At 38.9% G+C, this 18,180-nt stretch overlaps 1 long non-coding RNA gene across 1 annotated transcript in view; it reads right to left on the reverse strand.

Annotated features, from left to right (window-relative positions):
• Nucleotides 1-2,991: 2,991 nt before the first annotated feature.
• Nucleotides 2,992-18,180, reverse strand: part of LOC113624803 (uncharacterized) — a 44,881-nt gene continuing 29,692 nt past the window's right edge. Inside the window, exon 3 of the long non-coding RNA XR_003434462.1 lies at nucleotides 2,992-4,547. This is a non-coding gene — a long non-coding RNA (uncharacterized LOC113624803). The remainder of the gene's footprint in view (nucleotides 4,548-18,180) is intronic.

The following is an 18,180-nucleotide window of genomic DNA, read 5'->3' on the forward strand; positions in this document are numbered from 1 at the left end:
TATTATTTTTCCTTGATATTATTGTTGAAACCCACGAAGCAGCTCTTTGACATCACAAATAGTACCTATTCACTATAAAACAAGTTGAGCTAACCAAAAGGAAAAAAAATATTCAAAACAAAAAGGATTTAATCACAAACCCTGTAGAACTGTTAGATTCCATTCTAATGTTAAAATTCATGAGATTGTCTTTTGAAGATGGTCTTTTCTTAAGCCATTTTGGATGGAGGCACCTAGATAAATTCTTATAAGCCTTTCCCTTCCAAAAAAATTTCTCCCACGGGGATTTATGTCTTCATTTCCTCATATGATGGTTCCTTATTCATGCCCTCTTTTCTTCTCAAAGTGCACAAACTAGTAACACTAAGGAGAAAGGAGGCTGGGCTAGTAAGTCTACAATCACCTTTCCAAACAATTGCAAATTCCATTAATTAGTTGAAAATCTTTCATTTATAAAATCTGGTCACCTTCTTTATCACATATCCTCTTCTATTTATCCTAAAATAATTTTCAATATTCTGCCTGATAGAAGAAAAGTGAGGTTCCAACTTCAGATAATAAAAGCTATTATTGAGTAGCTGGGGGCCAAGGGCTCTGGGAAGTCAACAGGGTTCAATAGGTATCAAAACAGTAAGAGAGGGGAATTCCCTGTTGGTTAGGACTCAGTACTTTCACTGCGGTGGCCCCGGGTTCAATTACTGGTCGGGGAACTAAGATCCCCCAAGCCGCGCCCCTCCTCAAAAAAATAGTGAGTAAAATCCCTTGTCCTTCAAACATTGTGCAGTGCATTCAGTTATCTCATTCTGTATCTTCCTTCCTAGAATAATCCACCTCTGGTTTACCTTCTCCAATGACAGAGCTCATGCAACTTTACAAAACCACTTCAGATTGTTTAGGGTGCAAACTCTTTCCTATTTTTGGACAAAAGGGGTAGGATTGGAGCAACTGCTACATAACTGGAGCTATGACTCAACTAAACTTTTGGTTTTCAGAAGAGAAGCCTTTTCACCCCAGCAGATGGAGATCAGCTAAGATAACCCATAAGTATGGAAACCATTCAGTGTGGATTTTCTGTTGTAGCCCAATTTCATAAAATGCTATTCTTTTCAATAAAATGAATTATTAAACATGCACTAAATGTGATACAAATTATAACCCTGAAAGATGTTTTCTATCAATAGACTCATAATTCAGAAAAAAAGGACATCCATCAGATAAAGTATCCCCATTTCTAGTTGGGGAATTATTGTCACCATCAAGCCCAAGAATTTGGACAAAATTTCTTTATAAGGGATATTAAGTATGATTTCTAAGTTTTCAGTCCTCGGCTCCACAAAGGGTACGGTATCTGGTAACTAGGGTGTACATTTTCATTTCGCGACATACTCGTGACCACAGTCCCTTTACTCTTGACCTATCTATTATTATACATTCATATCTGTCTACATTATCCTAAAATAACCAATCGCTTCAATCAATTCCATCAGAACTATGGGAACTAGAAAAAGGCAAGCCTGTTGTTTGACGCTAAGAAGCAGTTTGCACAAGATATTCCACCTGGTTGGCCCATGTAGCCATGACCTTCCCGCTGATGACTGAAGGGTTCTTGTTGAATTCCTGACATAGCAAAGAGAAGGAAAGAAGAAGTACCTGAGCCTTCTCTTCTACCTCACGCACCACCTGTCAACAGAGTTCTGACCACAGAGGACAGGCTCACAGAGCAAAAGCAGAGTGCTTTTCAGATCTGAGGAACCTACAGATCCCACAGAGGGGAAAGTATATATTGGCTTTGTGGCCCAAACACTTGGGTTTTATATATTGAATATTTCTGAGAAAGAGCATATGGAACTCAAATAAATCTTTTCAAAATCCTTGGGGTTTTGTGTTGTTATTTGTTTGGGTTGTTTTTTAACTGTAAATCTACAAAACATTTTGATCACTGTGTTTCTAAACTTACTGCTTGTAGAGGTCCACTTAAATTTCTATTTGAAAGTAAAATAACTTGGTATTGTGGTGGTGATTTAAGGAACATTATGTCTTCGTCTCATAGACTCTGATCCTCTTATGTCCTACAAGCAACAAATAACACTATCTAGACTATTGGTAACCTACACTATTGTTCCTGGGGTGTTTGAGACGAATTTCTGTGCAAATGTCTTCATAATTTAAATAAATAAGCAAACCAGTGCAACTTGGCTCACAGGTAACAAATAGACCAAAGTTGCTTCTCCTTGTCTTTCAGGTTGCCCAGCTTTCAAAAACAGATACAATCTAAAGGTGGAATGGTCATTCATCATACCTGATTTATGTAACATATCATATTTAATATTTTGATGGGAGTACTGTCAAGAAAAATAACGTGTTCAGGAAATTCTAAGTTGGTTTACATGGAACAAGTAAGCTCTGGTTTTATAGGCATTTGAAAGTACTTTTCCATAACCATGTCATGTAACTGTTTCTTAGTTTTCCCTTTTCTTATATGACCTCATTCTAACAATGATAACACCTCCCATGTGTATATGAATTTGGTGCTTTTACAAACATTATCTCTTTTGATCCTCACAGTGTCGATAACAATATTATAAGACCCATTTCAGGATGACTAAAAGCTCAGACTCTGAAATGAGACCGATGAGAATTTGAATCTTGGTCCTCTTAGGTTTCTAGCTGTGTAACATGGAACAAGCTTCATAGACTTTCTGAGCCTCAGTTTACTTACCTGTAAAATGGGGATGATAATAATGTTTGCTCCACAGGATTGTTGTGAGGTTTAAATGAATAAAAGTGCTGAGTATATAGCAAGTGCTCAACAAATGTTGGTATTTAACCAAAAGGTAAATGAAACTGAGAGTCATTGAGAGGTGTGCCCTTGATGCAACCAAGGCTAGGACCCAGGTTTGGAACTTCAAAGCCTATGATGAAGTCCTCTCATTTTGTTTGCAAATGCAGCTCTTTTAAAGTGTGACTCAGCATTGTTCCCAACTACCTTCCGCCTACGTACTGATCAAACACAAAAGCACTTTTTCCTCTTAACTAGTGGACTTCAAAACCTTCCATAGATGCCTTCATGAAAGACAATGGACAACCAGGCCTTGTCCTGATACAGAAAAATGCAGCAAGGTTAAGTCATAAACGCAAATCACTGAGAAAAAAATATTCTACAGGGATGAGCTTCAGTAGTAGTTCATTGCCTTAGGAAGCTGTTCCAAGAAGCAAGCTGGTAAGAGGAATTGAAGAAAGTCTCAAGATTTTTTTTTTTTTTTTTTTTGGCCACATCGCACGGCATGCGTAACTTCCCTGACCAGGGATCGAACCTGTGCCTCCTGCGATGGAAGCGCGGAGCCTTAACCACTGGACTGCCAGGGAAGTCCCAAAAGTCTCAAGGTCTTTACATCAACGTATTTTAGTCTATCTTTTTAAACAGACATTCTTAGTACACATGATCCAGGTATTCTGTTGGGTTAAAAGGAAAAGTGCATAGGCTTGAATGTCTGGTAAGTGCCCAGACCTTCAAAACATAACACTAGTCCCCTTAAGTCATAATACGTGTATTCTTTTCCATGTCTGTGGAGAAAGCTTATAAATGAAACTCATTTTAGTACTATAGTACTTTGAGTTTTCTAATGAGGCTCTCTCCCTTGAGTTCTGAGTGGGGCTGTTCTCCAAAACAAAGTCCCTTGTTACAGCTGCACATCTCTGCTCCCTCGGTGCTTTCTGAGTCACTTCAGTTAATTTATTTACCCTTTGGCTGCCTTCAATACACGTTTGAGCCCTACTAATGTTCATGGGGAGTATGTCATAATCACAGGCAATGAAACTGTGGTGTTCTATTTTTAACCTTGGAGCCAATACCACTCCAATTCAGATGTTAATGTTCTAGGCTCTCGAGCCCTAAATTATAAAGTTTCTGGTTGAATTCCAGTTCCGGAATCCTCAGAAACTGATGGTGACGTTTCATAATTTCAACTTGAGGATTTTCTTACATGGAATTTTGCAAGTGGTTTGCTGGAGGAGGGATACTCTGTTTTGTTTCCAGAAGAACTTCAAGAGGGAGAATATGGGGTATAAATGTAGAATGAGAGCCAAAATTTAACTGGCCCTTCAGTGGGACATTTTTTTGACTTGGCTAGTATTATTCTGGGTGGCTTTCAAAATAATAGCTGTTAAATATTTAACCAAAAATGTATAGTGCAAGGTGGTTCAATTTCTTTGTTTGGTGAAATGACACTCGGAAGATATCTTTAATATACACAGTGTATAACAATATTTCTTGGTTCTATAGAAGGCATCAGTTGTCAAGAACCATATGAAATTCTTCATGAAATAAACAAAGAAACAGCATCAGGGTTTGAGATTTGTCTTCAACCAGCACAAGTAAAATAAAAAATTCTAACCCAGGATCTCTGAAGATGACACGTATTTCTCTTGTGGAAACAAATAATGAACATAAATAAATAAACTCAAAGCTATCTTGATGTTATTAGTCTTAGAGGAAAATTCCCTGGAACTTAGGCATCTCTTTAGATTCTTTCTTCAGCAGGAGACTCCTTCCAAAAAGAAAAGAAAAATAACAATTATATAGAATAATTGCAGAACTCTGGTTGACAAGAGAAAAAGGACAGTAGTTTTCAAATGGGCCCAGGTAGAGCTGTCCAAGTTCAGGTCTTCCTAGTAAATAAGATGCTATGTTTCCAATACAAACTCACCCTATTTTGCTTCATAAACTGTAATGTCTAATGCAGTTTCCTTAGACATTTCAAATAAAACATGATCTCCCTAGTACATGGCTCAATCCACGTAAAAAGATATTTAGGGAGATGATTCACTAATCAGGAGCCTTGCCGACAGCAGAGAGAATAGGCAATGGCACCTCCTGTCTGCGAGGACATGAGATTTTATGGCCTGGAAAGATGTCTGTGGAATAGGCACTTGTAGGTCCATACCAGCTGCAAGGTGTGGTTCCTGGCGCTACTTCCAAGCCGATGCGTCGCTGCCTTCCTGCTGGGTGCTGGGTGATTCAGGGCCTTGGTTTTGGCACACACAGACTTTCTCCTCTAAATTTCAAAGGCAGTTGAGTTTGACAGACACTGAACAGAGTGGTTCAATGACTCAGGGAACAACTGTTTGGTGGCCAGAGAGAAATGATCTTGCCATAATAACAGCCTGCAATCTGCTATCCTTTTCCTTCTTGAAATCTCAAAGATCACAGGAAGAACTCATCCCAGGGAGATATCAACTCTCAGGTAGAGAAGTGGAAACGAAATCCTAGAGAGACTCAGTGCCTCTAGTCTGGGTCAGGATCCTTACCCATCCTCCCGATCTCACCACCCTCGTCAGAAGCAGAAATAGTCAGTCTCCTGATGATTTAGGGAAGTGATTTTTTTTTTTCCCAACAACTTCCTATATCTCAGGAAAGATGGGTCATCACAATCGTCACCTGGTTTCTCAAGCAGTCCAGATTAAGGAGATAGGCACTGAAAATCTCCCTGAGTCACTCATCAACTGTTGCCCATACTTGAAGGTCACTTAAATATCAAAGAGATATCGGTTATTGAAGCTGATGAAATGGAAGATGTTAAGAGTCCAGTGTGAAAAATCTGTGGACCACCAGAATGCCTGTCTCTTCAATAGTCAAGCAACTCTCACCAGCACCAAATCCCAGGGAGGTTTTTACAGCTCACCAAAACTTAACATGGAATTTTTTTTTTTTTTAAGTTTGGGGACAGGGAAGTGAGGCAGGGAAAGGGGAGAGAGAGTAACAAGATCCTTCTCTGATCTGAAGGCAGTGCACAGGTTAAAAAGGTAGAGTTTTGGATGTAGACCACCTGGGATCAAGTCCTAATTCCTACCTATTAACCTTGTAACCTTGGGCAAGTTATACTATCTTTCTGCTTATCAGTTTCTAATCTGTAAAATGGGATAATACAGGCACCTACCAGAAAGGATTGTCGTGCAGAGTAAATAAATTAAAATATATGAAGCATTTAGAACAATGCCTGAAATATGATAAGCATTCAAAAATTTAGCTAATATTACAAGAAGGGTTTAAAATTTTTTTGTTTTAAATTACTTTCAAGCTGAGTATTATTTTTTAAATATAAAAGTCCTGACCCTCCCCGTGTGTCTTCCCTACTTTTATATTTACTTGATTTCTCTTTTTCCCCTTCTAATACTCATCTTCTCTCACTTTTACTTTCTCACACACAAATATACAAAATCACACAACCACACTTACAGGAAAAAATTGAATCAGAGTTTGTACACAACATCTTGAATTCTACGTATCACCTGGGCCATGCTCTTTGTCTGTAAAATATATATAGCTTCACATGCCTTTTCAGAGATATTCCATTTCTCAAAGGTAAAACTAGAGCCATCTGCAACATCGCTGATTATTAGAGAAATGCAAATCGAAGCTACAATGAGGTACCACCTCACACTGGTCAGCATGGCCATCCTCAAGAAGTCTGCAAATAATAAGTGCTGGAGAGGGTGAGAAGGAAAGGGAACCCTCCTATACTGTTGGTGGGTATGTAAATTGGTGCAACCACTATGGATAACAGTATGGAGGTTCCTTAAAAAACTAAAAATAGAGTTACCATATGATTCAGCAATCCCACTCCTGGGCATATAAATGGAAAAGACAAGAACTCTAATTTGAAAAGAAACATGCACCCCAACAGTCATAGCAGCACTATTTACAGTAGCCAAGACATCAAAGCAACCTAAGTGTCCATCAACAGATGATAAAGAAGATATGGTATATTTATACAATGGAATATGGAATTTATACAATGGAATATTATTACTCAGCCATAAAAAAGAATGAAATATTGCCATTTGCAGGAATGTGGATGGACCTAGAGATTATCATACTGAGTGAAGTAGGTCAGAAAGAGAAAGACAAATATTATATGATATCACTTACATGTGGAATCTAAAAAATAATACAAATGAATTTATTTACAAAGCAGAAATAGACTCACAGACATAGAAAACAAACTTATGGTTACCAAAGGGCAAAGGTGGGGAAGGGATAAATTAGGAGTATGGGATTAACAGATACACACCACTATATATAAAATACATAAACAACAAGGATTTACTGTATAGCACAGGGAACTATATTCAATATCTTGTAATAACCTATAACAGAAAAGAATCTGAAAAAAATATATGTATAACCAAATCACTTTGCTGTATACCTGAAACAAACACAGTATTGTAAATCAACTATACTTCCACTAAACAAACAAAAAGAATAACTAGAGCCATCTAAGATGGAGGGGTATTACACAATTGAATGTGAACCACTCAGTTATACTAGAGACTTCCATCTTCAGCCATTATGGAGTAATTAGTACCAGACTAGTTCTCCTGCTATAAGAAAAATAAAACTGAAAGTGTTCACACTTTAGATGACAATCAGAGAAGGAATGTAATCACTGAGAAAAGGAAAACACAGGATGTCAGCCCCATAATCACCTTCAGCTTCCTGTCTAGAAGTACCTTCTGGACTGTGGTGCAGGAAGGGGTAACTTAAGCAAAGCACAATGATCTCACTGATCTGATGGGATAATGATTTGAGTTCAGGTTCACTTAGGTGGTTAAAATTTGTGTGTTGGGTATCAGAGAGAAAGGGTCTGTATATAGAGAGATAACTCTAAAATATGCATAGGAGTCTCCTTGAAACTTTCACTGAACACTAAATTATGCATGCATAGAGAAAGACTCTGTGAGCCATGGCAGAGGATAATTATTGAGAAACTGTGAGCTGTGCAAAGATTCCAGATATTGCATAGGGTTTGGAGACATTGGAGGTCTGACAAGTCAGAATAGAAAGACCTCACTGAACATACTGGGCATTCCTTTGAGATTTCAGAAGGGCAGAGACTTAGGAGTAGGTCTATTTTAGCTATAGAATAAGAATTACTCTATACTCTCCCTAAAAACATTAAAAAGAAGTCTCAAAAGGATCAAGCTAATCTGTGAGTAAATTTACCACCTGACAGAACAAAAGTCAACACTCTTCAAAGGAAGACAAATAAACCACATACAACAATGTGAAATCCACAATTTCCAGCATACAGTGAAAAAAATCACTAGCTATGTAAGGAAATAGAAAAATGTGACCTATAACCAAGGGAAAAAAACAGTCAAAAGAAACAGACCCAGAAATACAGATAATGGAATTAATAGATAAGAACTTTAAAACATATTAAGAACTTTAAGTAAAAACTAGACATAATAGGTGGACAGATGAAATTTCCATATAGAAATAGAAACTATAAAAAGAACCAAATGGAAATTCTAAAAGTAAAACTTATGATATAAGAAATTAAAATTTTACTGAATGGCTTAAACAGCAGATAGGACATGGCAGAAGAAGAGATCAAAGTACTTGGAGCACAGAAAGTAGAAAGATAGAAAAAAATGAATAGATCCCAGGGATCTGAGGGACAATATAAAATGGTCTAATACAGGTGTAACTGGAGTCCTAGTAGGAAAGGAAAGAGAAATGGAGTCACAGAAAGTATTTGAAGACCTGATGACCAAGTTTTCCCCCTTATTTGATGAAAAATATTAACCAACAGACCCCAGAAACTCAGCCAATCTCAAGAAGCAAAAATATAAGCAAAACCACACCTAGACACATTGTAGTTATACTGCTGAGACAAAAATAAATTTAAAAAAATTAAATAGCCAAGCAATCACATACAGAGGAATAAAATTTTAAATACTGATTTCTCATCAGAAATAATGAAAGCCAGAAGACAATGGAATAACCTCTTTAAAATGCTGAAAGAAAAAAAAGAAAAACTTGCCAATTGAGAATTCTGTCTCCTTCAAAAAGTGAAGGCAAAATAAAGCCTTTTTTTAGATAAACAAAAAGTGAGATAATTCACCACTAGCAGACATGCACTATAAGAAATATTAAAGGATGTCCTTTGAGCTGAAGGAAAATTGCACAAAGGAGTGAAGAGCAAGCATCCTTATATATGTGGGTAACCATAATAATTTTTATTTTCTAATTTTATGATTTCCTTAAAAGTGATTGTGTAAAAGTATGGTTTATAATATATTCAGAAGTAAAATATATGGAAATACCACACTGTAAGATTCTTATAATATATATGAAGTAGCATCAGATTAATTCATAAAAGGTTATGATAAGCTAAGAATGCAAATAATACTTCCTAGACCAACCAGAAAAAATAAAAACCAAATAGGTATGGTTAAAAGCTAATTTAACCATAAATTAGGAGGGGCTTCCCTGGGCTTCCCTGGTGGCGCAGTGGTTGAGAGTCCGCCTGCCAATGCAGGGGACACGCGTTCGTGCCCTGGTCCGGGAAGATCCCACATGCCGCGGAGCGGCTATGCCCGTGAGACATGGCCGCTGGGCCTGCGCGTCTGGAGCCTGTGCTCCGCAACGGAAGAGGCCACAGCAGTGAGAGGCCTGTGTACCGCAAAAAAAAAAAAAAAGAAAAAAGAAAATTATAACTAATATCTCTCATGAACATAGACAAAAATATTTAACAGAATATTAGCTAACCAATCTAATGATACATAAAAATGATAATATATCATGACCAAGTAGAGTTTATTCCAGGAGTGCAATATTGGTTTAATATTTGAAAATCAGTGTAATTCATCACATTTACAAAATAAAAGAGAACAGTGACACGATCATGTCAACATATGTAGAAAAAGAACTTAAAATGACCATTCATGAAAAAAAAACCCCACCAGTTTTAGTGAACTAGGAATGAAGGGAACTAACCTGATAAAGATCATTTATGAAAAACCTACAACTAACTTCCTCCACCCCATTAAGTTCAGGGACAAGGCGAGACTGTCTGCTTTCACCATTTTTCAACATCCTACTGAATGTCCTAGTCAGGGCAACAAAGAAAAATAAAGAAACAAAATCCATAGTGTTTAGAGAGGGGAAAAAAAAAAAAGGACTTCCGTGGTGGCGCAGTGGTTAAGAATCCGCCTGCCAATGCAGGGGACACGGGTTCAAGCCCTGGTTCGGGAAGATCCCGCATGCCGGAGCAACTAAGCCCGTGTGCCACAACTACTGAGCCTGTGCTCTAGAGCCCACGAGCCACAACTACCGAAGCCCGTGGGCCTAGAGCCCGTGCTCCGCAACAAGAGAAGCCCCCACAATGAGAAGCCTGCGCGCAGCAACAGAGTAACCCCTGCTGTCCGCAACTAGAGAAAGCCCGCGTGCGCAGCAACGAAGACCCAACGCAGCCAAAAATAAATAAATAAATAAATTTTTTAAACAGGAAGAAGAAGCAAAACTGTTTTTATTCATGGATGTACTAGAAACAAGGATCAGGCCTAGTCATATTTTTGACCATGTCATCAGTCACCAAACCATATAACCGTTTAGACAACTGCCAGGAAGTCCTCCTAATATTCTGGGCCTGACCTTTCAGGATTTATGTCAAAACAAAGGCAACCGAACGCTGCTATGAAGGGACTGTTTTCTGTAATGGAAAGAACTGTGGGAGAGAAGTGCTCTATTGCTGGATTTACCAGTAAGGAACAGTATGACTTTGATCAATTTACCTCATCTCTGCCTCTATATCTTCATCTGTATAAAATGGGAAAGTTAATCATTTCCAACCCTAAGACTCCAATTTTGGTCCTGATTAGGCAAATATTTGTTCATTAATCTTCTAGCCCTAGAGAAAATGAGGGTAGCTGGAGCCATGCTCCATCCCAGTTTCCTGAGAGCACCGAGAGCCTTAGACTCCGTGAGCTGTACCACAAAAATATACCAAAGACCCATTCGCTTCTCACCATCTCCCACTGTCATCTCTCACCTGCACTAGCTTCTTCTTTTTTTTTTTTTTTCTTTTTTGGCCTCACCGCACGGCTTGTGGGATCTTAATTCCCCAACCAGGGGTTGAACCTGAGCCCTCGGCAGTGAGAGCGCAGAGTCCTAACCACTGGACCGCCAGGGAATTTCTCTGCAATAGCCTTTTTTTTTTTTTGCGGTACGCGGGCCTCTCACTGTTGTGGCCTCCCCCGTTGCGGAGCACAGGCTCCGGACGCGCAGGCTCAGCGCCCATGGCTCATGGGCCCAGCCGCTCCGCGGCATGTGGGATCTTCCCAGACCGGGGCACGAACCCGTATCCCCTGCATCGGTAGGCGGACTCTCAACCACTGCGCCACCAGGGAAGCCCTGCAATAGTCTTTTAATTGGTCTTCCTGTTTACATTTTGCCTTCCTTCAATCCATCCTCCACCAGTAGGCAAAGAGATATTTTTAAGAATAAGTCAGAGCATATCAGTCTTCTACTTCAATCCCTCCAATGGATTTCTCATTGATCTTGGAATTAAACCCCAATTCTTTTTTTTTTTTTTTTTTTGGTGGTACGCAGGCCTCTCACTGTTGTGGCCTCTCCCGTTGTGGAGCACAGGCTCCGGACGTGCAGGCCCAGCGGCCATGGCTCACGGGCCCAGCCGCTCCGCGGCATGTGGGATCTTCCCGGACCGGGGCATGAATCTGTGTCCGCTGCATCGGCAGGCGGACTCCCAACCACTGCGCCACCAGGGAAGCCCAAACCCCAATTCTTGACTGGGGCTAATAAGGCCTAAACGACGTGGCTCCTGATTACTTTTCGGACTTCACCTTTTAGGCCTTGAGTCACCTTGTTCACTACTCTCCAGTTACCCTGGCCTTCCTGTCCCGTAAGGATGCCAGTCCAGTCTCTGCCTAATGGCCTTAGTCTTTACTTGGACACCCTCTTCCCAGATCTGGACATAGCTGATTCTTTCTCTTTATCCAGGTCTCAGAGAGGCCTCTTTCTACCACCCTGTCTAAAGTAGGCACATCCTCTGCCTTACTTTGTAAAAACTCTCTTTCACTTTAGCCATTTTCATTTTCTTCATTCCTTAGTGCAATGGGTAATTTTCCTACTTATGCATTGTCTGCTTCCTTCACCAGACTTTCTCTCTCTTGTTCACAGCTGTTGGCCTTTGTCTGGAGCAGTGTCTGGCATGGATTAGACACTCAAGATACCTTTTTTTTGGGTGGGGGCCGCGGTGCACAGCATGCGGGATCTTAACTCCCCAACAAGGTATCTAACCTGCGCGCCCCCCGCAGTGGAAGCGGGAAGTCTTAACGACTGGACCAGGGAAGTCCCTCAATATACCTTTTCGAATGAATGAATGAGCTCCATCCTATCAGACTATATATCTGGCTTGCGTGGCCACTGAACCAGCCCACCTCTCCGTCAGCCTAGACCAAACCCAGACTTGTCCACAGATCCCAGTCTACCACTTAAAGCAAGTAAATGCAAATGTATTATGCATGATATATTTATTAAGCATCACGTAACTACTTGCTCTGTGGATACAAAGAATAAGGCAAGATTCCTACTCAACAGGACTCACAATCAAATAATGATGGAGATAGACCGATAATAATAACTAGAATTAGAATATTATAATATTTTAATAATTATTAGAATTATAATTTTACTACCTAAAATTTCCAGTGTTCAAAGTACTTTCCTATGAATTATATCATTCAATACCAAGAGAATAGCCATCTTTTTCTGTCATTATTTTCAACCAAAAAGAAGTCAGACAAAGGAAAGACGATAGAAGTACCCGGACACAGTGGAAAGAACATGGGATTTGGAATTCTCCAGAAGACCTACACTCATCACTTTAAAAATAACAATAATGGTGATAATAATAATAACCACTATTTACTAAGAACCTACTATGAATCCAAGCAGGACTAAGTTACGCCGTGTAGTTAACTCAGAGTCAGTATATACTAGGTGACTCTGGGAAAGTAACTTACCCTCTTTAAACCTCAGTTTCTTGTCCCTAAAATGGTGAAAATTTACTACATGGTTGTTGTTGGATTTTGAAATAATATACAAGGGGTAGTTGGTATATGAGAGGCACTTAAAATATTAACTATTATTTTTAATAATTACCTCAAATCAAATAATTTAGAGGAATCTGTTGGCCACAAAGGCAAGTGGTGACCACAGTCCAGCAGTCACTTGCTCCTGACCAGAGCTATTTTGATCACTGGGGTATTTGTATCCTTCCTAGGCCAGAATCAGTAAGGCTCCATACCCACTCTGGGAGTCTGCAGTTCTGAAGGATTAAAACAAAACAAAATAAACCACTAACAACTCAAACATAAATTTTACACAGTAAATGCTTAATTGCAATATGTTATTGCCTTATTACACAAATTAATGTCTCTGAGTTGCCACAAAACTGGCCCTAAGCAAGAACTCATCTACCACTCCGGAAGTGGGGGAAGGGAAGGCTCCATGAAAGAAGTGTCATTTGAGCTGGATGGGGAAGGATGGGTAAAATTTGCCTGTAGGGCAATGAGATTTCAGCTACGGGATGAGTAGCTCAGAAACACAGGATAACACAAAATATTTGGGATCCCATCTACATATTTTTAAAATAGGATTACCTTTGTGGCACCATTTTCTTTGTTGCTGCTCTTTTAAAAAAATGATATTAAAATAACTATGTTCCCTGAGCAATTCAATATCAAAGTTTTTGGTTGCAGTTATTTTACGTGTCAGGAAGAAGACAAGCTGGACTCATGGTCGGATGGACTACAGATCAAATAGGCAGTCAGCATGCACATAACAGAAAATCAAATATACTGGGTTTGAGGAAGGACCAAATTTCAAACTCTTGGGACACTGGACTTTCCTAATGAATTTCAAAGAAAATGTACTCATTGTCTGCCAAGTGGCAATCTCTGAAGTACTATAAGAAGGCCCACAGGAGGAAAAACATCATGTTCCTCTAGAAGACCTTATATATTCTCCAGGTATCATTTTATCCATGAGAGATTGAAGAGCAGGTGCACACATCAGTGTATTCATGCAGGTCCACGCATACATTCCACTGGTAGGTATAGCAATGAGGTGAAAATACCATTTTGGGGTGGCATTAGTTAAAAGATGCCCAAGAACAAAATTTTCCAAAGATCTCCCCTGCTGTTCATGGTTCACCCCAGAGCATCTTGTAACATCTTTCACGAAGAGGAATTCTCCCGTAATGAGCCCTTACCATATCCTAGTACTATATATAACAATGACAGGGAGGCAATATTATCTCCACTTTACATATGAGGAAACTGAGGTTCAGTCCACTCCGCTTGTCAGTGTCAGAGCCAGAATTTCAACCCATATCTTTTGTCTTCACTAAGTTTCCTCCTAAGTTCCTCCTACCTTCTAAGCACTTCCTAAGACTCCTACTGAGCTAGTTGTCTGAAACCCAGAATTGCCTAGAAGACAGATCCTTACACTCTGTCTGGAGTGTAGAAGACAGGGTTGTCTGCTCACCACCCTACCTTTCATAACAATCATCATTAATCACCAATTATGTGCCAAACATTATGTCAGACGCTGGGGATTTGAAAACGTGTAAGATATTCCTGGTTTCAAAGATTTCATTATGTAGTAAGGAACTCAGTTTTACTCTGGGTCCCTGTGACACCAAATGTATTTTTTAAACCCTTTATATCTGAATCAACCTAGCCAAACAATAATGGAGTAAGCCAAGTGGATAAAAAGAGAAGAATGTAATGAAAAAGGGATTCTTTAGGGAAAAGGGGTAGAAAAACTATTCCAAATTTTTCTTTCTAGTAACAACTAGGAAAAATCACACTCATTTTATCCCTTGCTACCAGCCTTGCAGTAAGGAGCAGATGAAAATATAAACTATATGGAAATTCCCTGGCGGTCCAGTGGCAGTGGTTAGGACTCTGCCCTCTCACTGTCAGGGGCCTGGATTCAATCCCTGGTAGGGGAAATAAGATCCTACCAGCTGCACGGCGTGGAAAAAAAGAAAGAAAAGAAAATATAAACTATGCAACCATAGGTAATGGATTTAACCTTTCTGGATCTGGTCCCCTTTATGGGACTAATAATTCCTCTTCTGAGTCTATATCAGAGTCACTAATAAAGATCATATCAAAATCTTGCTGATGGAAGCCATGTGCTACAACCCCCTCATTTCACAAATGGGGAAATAGTTCCAGAGAGAGAAAGTGACTTGCTTAAACTGTCAGGCCTATTTAGTGGCAGATCTAGGATTAGAACCCATGCCTCCTTGTCAGGTTGGGGGTCTCCTTCCTTGACCGAGGGTACAGGGTGTGCAGGAGATTAAATATATACTAAATTATATCCATCATAGCTTACATGTGTAAAGGTTTTCATTGTTCTAAAAAGGGAATGCATGTACGTTATTCTTATTTTGAGATTTTAAACCCCAGAAGGCCCCTATGAGGCAGTAAGGGGAGATACTATTATTCCTATTTTACTGATGAGGAAAAGTGAGACTCAAAAGACACAATATTTTCCCAATACCACACAGCATGCAGCAGAGACAGAACATCGATCCAGGTTTTTAATTCCAATCCACTACTCATAACTCCTACACATTGAGTTTGGGGCAGGCGGAGAAACAGAATAATACACCAAAAATAAATGCTCTTTGAGGCCTTAGAAAGCTAACAGGACCTTAGGTATCTGACTTCGTTTGGATATGAGACATTCCTCAATAAAGGGACTTTCCCAGTTAACTGACGCATACCCGTTTACGCAGCTCCCCCTTGCCCCCTTGGCTTTAACTCTCATTTCAACTGCTTTTAATATAAGGCCTTCCAATGTGCTTCACTATTTGGAACAACTTTTCTGAAAAGCAATTTGGCAATAATTTAGTCTAAGAAGTAGTCAGGAATGTTTACAAAAATTTAGCTACAAATATATTCATTGCTGCATTACTTACAACTCCCCTCCCCCAGTTTTTTAAGTTGAAAATTTTCAGCAATAAGGGATTTGTTGAATACATCATGATGCATGCATGTACTGGAGTTTTACTCAGCCATGTAAAATTACATAGTGGACAGATATTACACGAAAATCTGTTCTCAAAATGTTAAGTGAAAAATCCATATATAAGCTTGTTTTTGTAAAACAAAACTATACACAGATGCACACACTAAGATGCTATCTCTAAGTGTTAGGATTATGGGTATTTTTTCTTCTTTTTGATTAAGTGTACTTTCTAATATTTTCCCCCCAAAATGCATTGCTCTTTAAATTAAGAAAATGTTATTTTCACTTTAAAAAAATGCTTACACCATGCAATTCAATAGTAAAAAAATAAGAAACATCTGCTTTAAAAATGGGCAGAAGATCTGAACAGACATTTTCCAGAGGAGACATACAGATGGCCAACAGGTACATGAAAAGGTGCTCAACATCACTAATCATCAGGGAAATGCAAATTAAAACCACAGTGAGATATCATCTCACACCTGTTAGAATGGTTATTAATAAAAAGACAAGAAATAACAAGTGTTGGCAAGGATGTGGAGAAAAGGGAATGCTTGTGCGCTGTTGGTAGAATGTAAATTGTTGCAGCCACTATGGAAAACAGTATGGAGGTTCCTCAAAAAATTAAAAATAGAACTACCATATGATCCAGCAATTCTACTTCTGGGCATTTATCCAAAGGAAATGAAAAACAATAACGTGAAAAGATCTATGCACCCCCATGTTCACTGCAGTATTATTTACCATAGTCAAGATATGGAAGCAACCTAAGTGTCCATCTATGGACAAATGGCTAAAAAAAAAACATATATATATATATATATATATATATATATATATATATGTAAAATTCAACCATAAAAAAAGGGAATCTTGCCATTTGGGGCAACATGGATGGACCTAAAGGGTACTATGCTAGGGAAATAAGTCATATAAAGAAAGACAAATACTGTATGGTCTCATTTATATGTGGAATCCAAACAACAGCAACAGCTAACTCATAGATACAGAGTTGGGAGGTGGGGTTGGGCATATTGGGTAAAGGTGGTTAAAAGGCACAAATTACCAGTTATAAAATACAGTTGACCTTGAACAACATGGGTTTAAGCTGCACTAGGTCCACTTACATGCGGGTTTCTTTCAATACTGAATACTACAGCGCTAAACGATCCGCAGTTGATTGAATCAGTGGATGTGGACCCTTGGATACGGAAGGCAGACTGTACAGTCATGTGGATTTTCAACTGTACAAAGGGTCAGCACCCCTAATTCCTGCATCGTTCAAGGGTCAACTGCAAATAAGTCGTGGGGATGTAATGTACAGTATGGTGGCTATAGTTAATGATACTGTACTGTAGATTTGAAAGTTGCTGAATGAGAACCTATTGTATAACACAGGGAACTCTACTCAGTGCTCTGTGGTGACCTAAATGGGAAGGAAATACAAAAAAGAGGGTATTATATATATATATGTATAGCTAATTCACTTTGCCGTGCAGCAGAAACTAACACAACATTGTAAAGCAACCATACTCCAGTAAAAATTAATTAAAAAATAAATACCTTAAAAAAAAAAGAAAGTTGCAGAGAGAATAGAACTTAAAAGTTCTCAGCACAAGAAAAAAAATTCCTAACTCTGTGGTGACGGATGTTGACTTATCGTGGTTATCATTTCACAGTACATGCATATATCGAATCATGTTGTACACCGGAAACTAATATAATGTTATATGTCAATTATAGCTCAATTTAAAAGACATGTTGACCAGCTAAAATATATATATACATTCTTTTCATCTTCAGAGGAACATCACTTCATTTTCCTGATAGCCCAGTCATCAGCATGAACCTATTACTGCCCAGACAGGAGCTATGCACTCAGGATGTATTGAGATGTGTAGGGCTTGTTTCCACTACATTACACAGTCTTGGGCCAGTGTGCTCTTTGAGTTCCCATGACTGCATTTTATAGTCTTTCTATTGGTTATCTCAAAATCAGCTCTTCCATCCATTGGTTGCCACCAATGCCACCCTTCCCCGAACTTCTAGCCCACAGCTTCTAATCTGAAGTGGGGTAGGAAATTGGATCATCAAAAAATGAGAATCATTTATAAAAGAAATGCATGGGAAAGTCATCGAGAAAGTATGTAGCAAATCAAAACTACAATGAGATATCATCTCACACTGATCAGAATGGCCATCATCAAAATATCTAGAAACAATAAATGCTGGAGAGGGTGTGGAGAAAAGGGAACACTCTTGCACTGCTGGTGGGAATGTAAATTGATACAGCCACTATGGAGAACAGTATGGAGGTTCCTTAAAAAACT

This window comes from Aethalodelphis obliquidens, unplaced genomic scaffold, assembly GCF_003676395.1.
Source record: "Aethalodelphis obliquidens isolate GAN/ISIS:26980383/991018 unplaced genomic scaffold, ASM367639v1 scaffold14, whole genome shotgun sequence".
NCBI classification, from domain to species: Eukaryota; Metazoa; Chordata; class Mammalia; order Artiodactyla; family Delphinidae; genus Aethalodelphis; species Aethalodelphis obliquidens.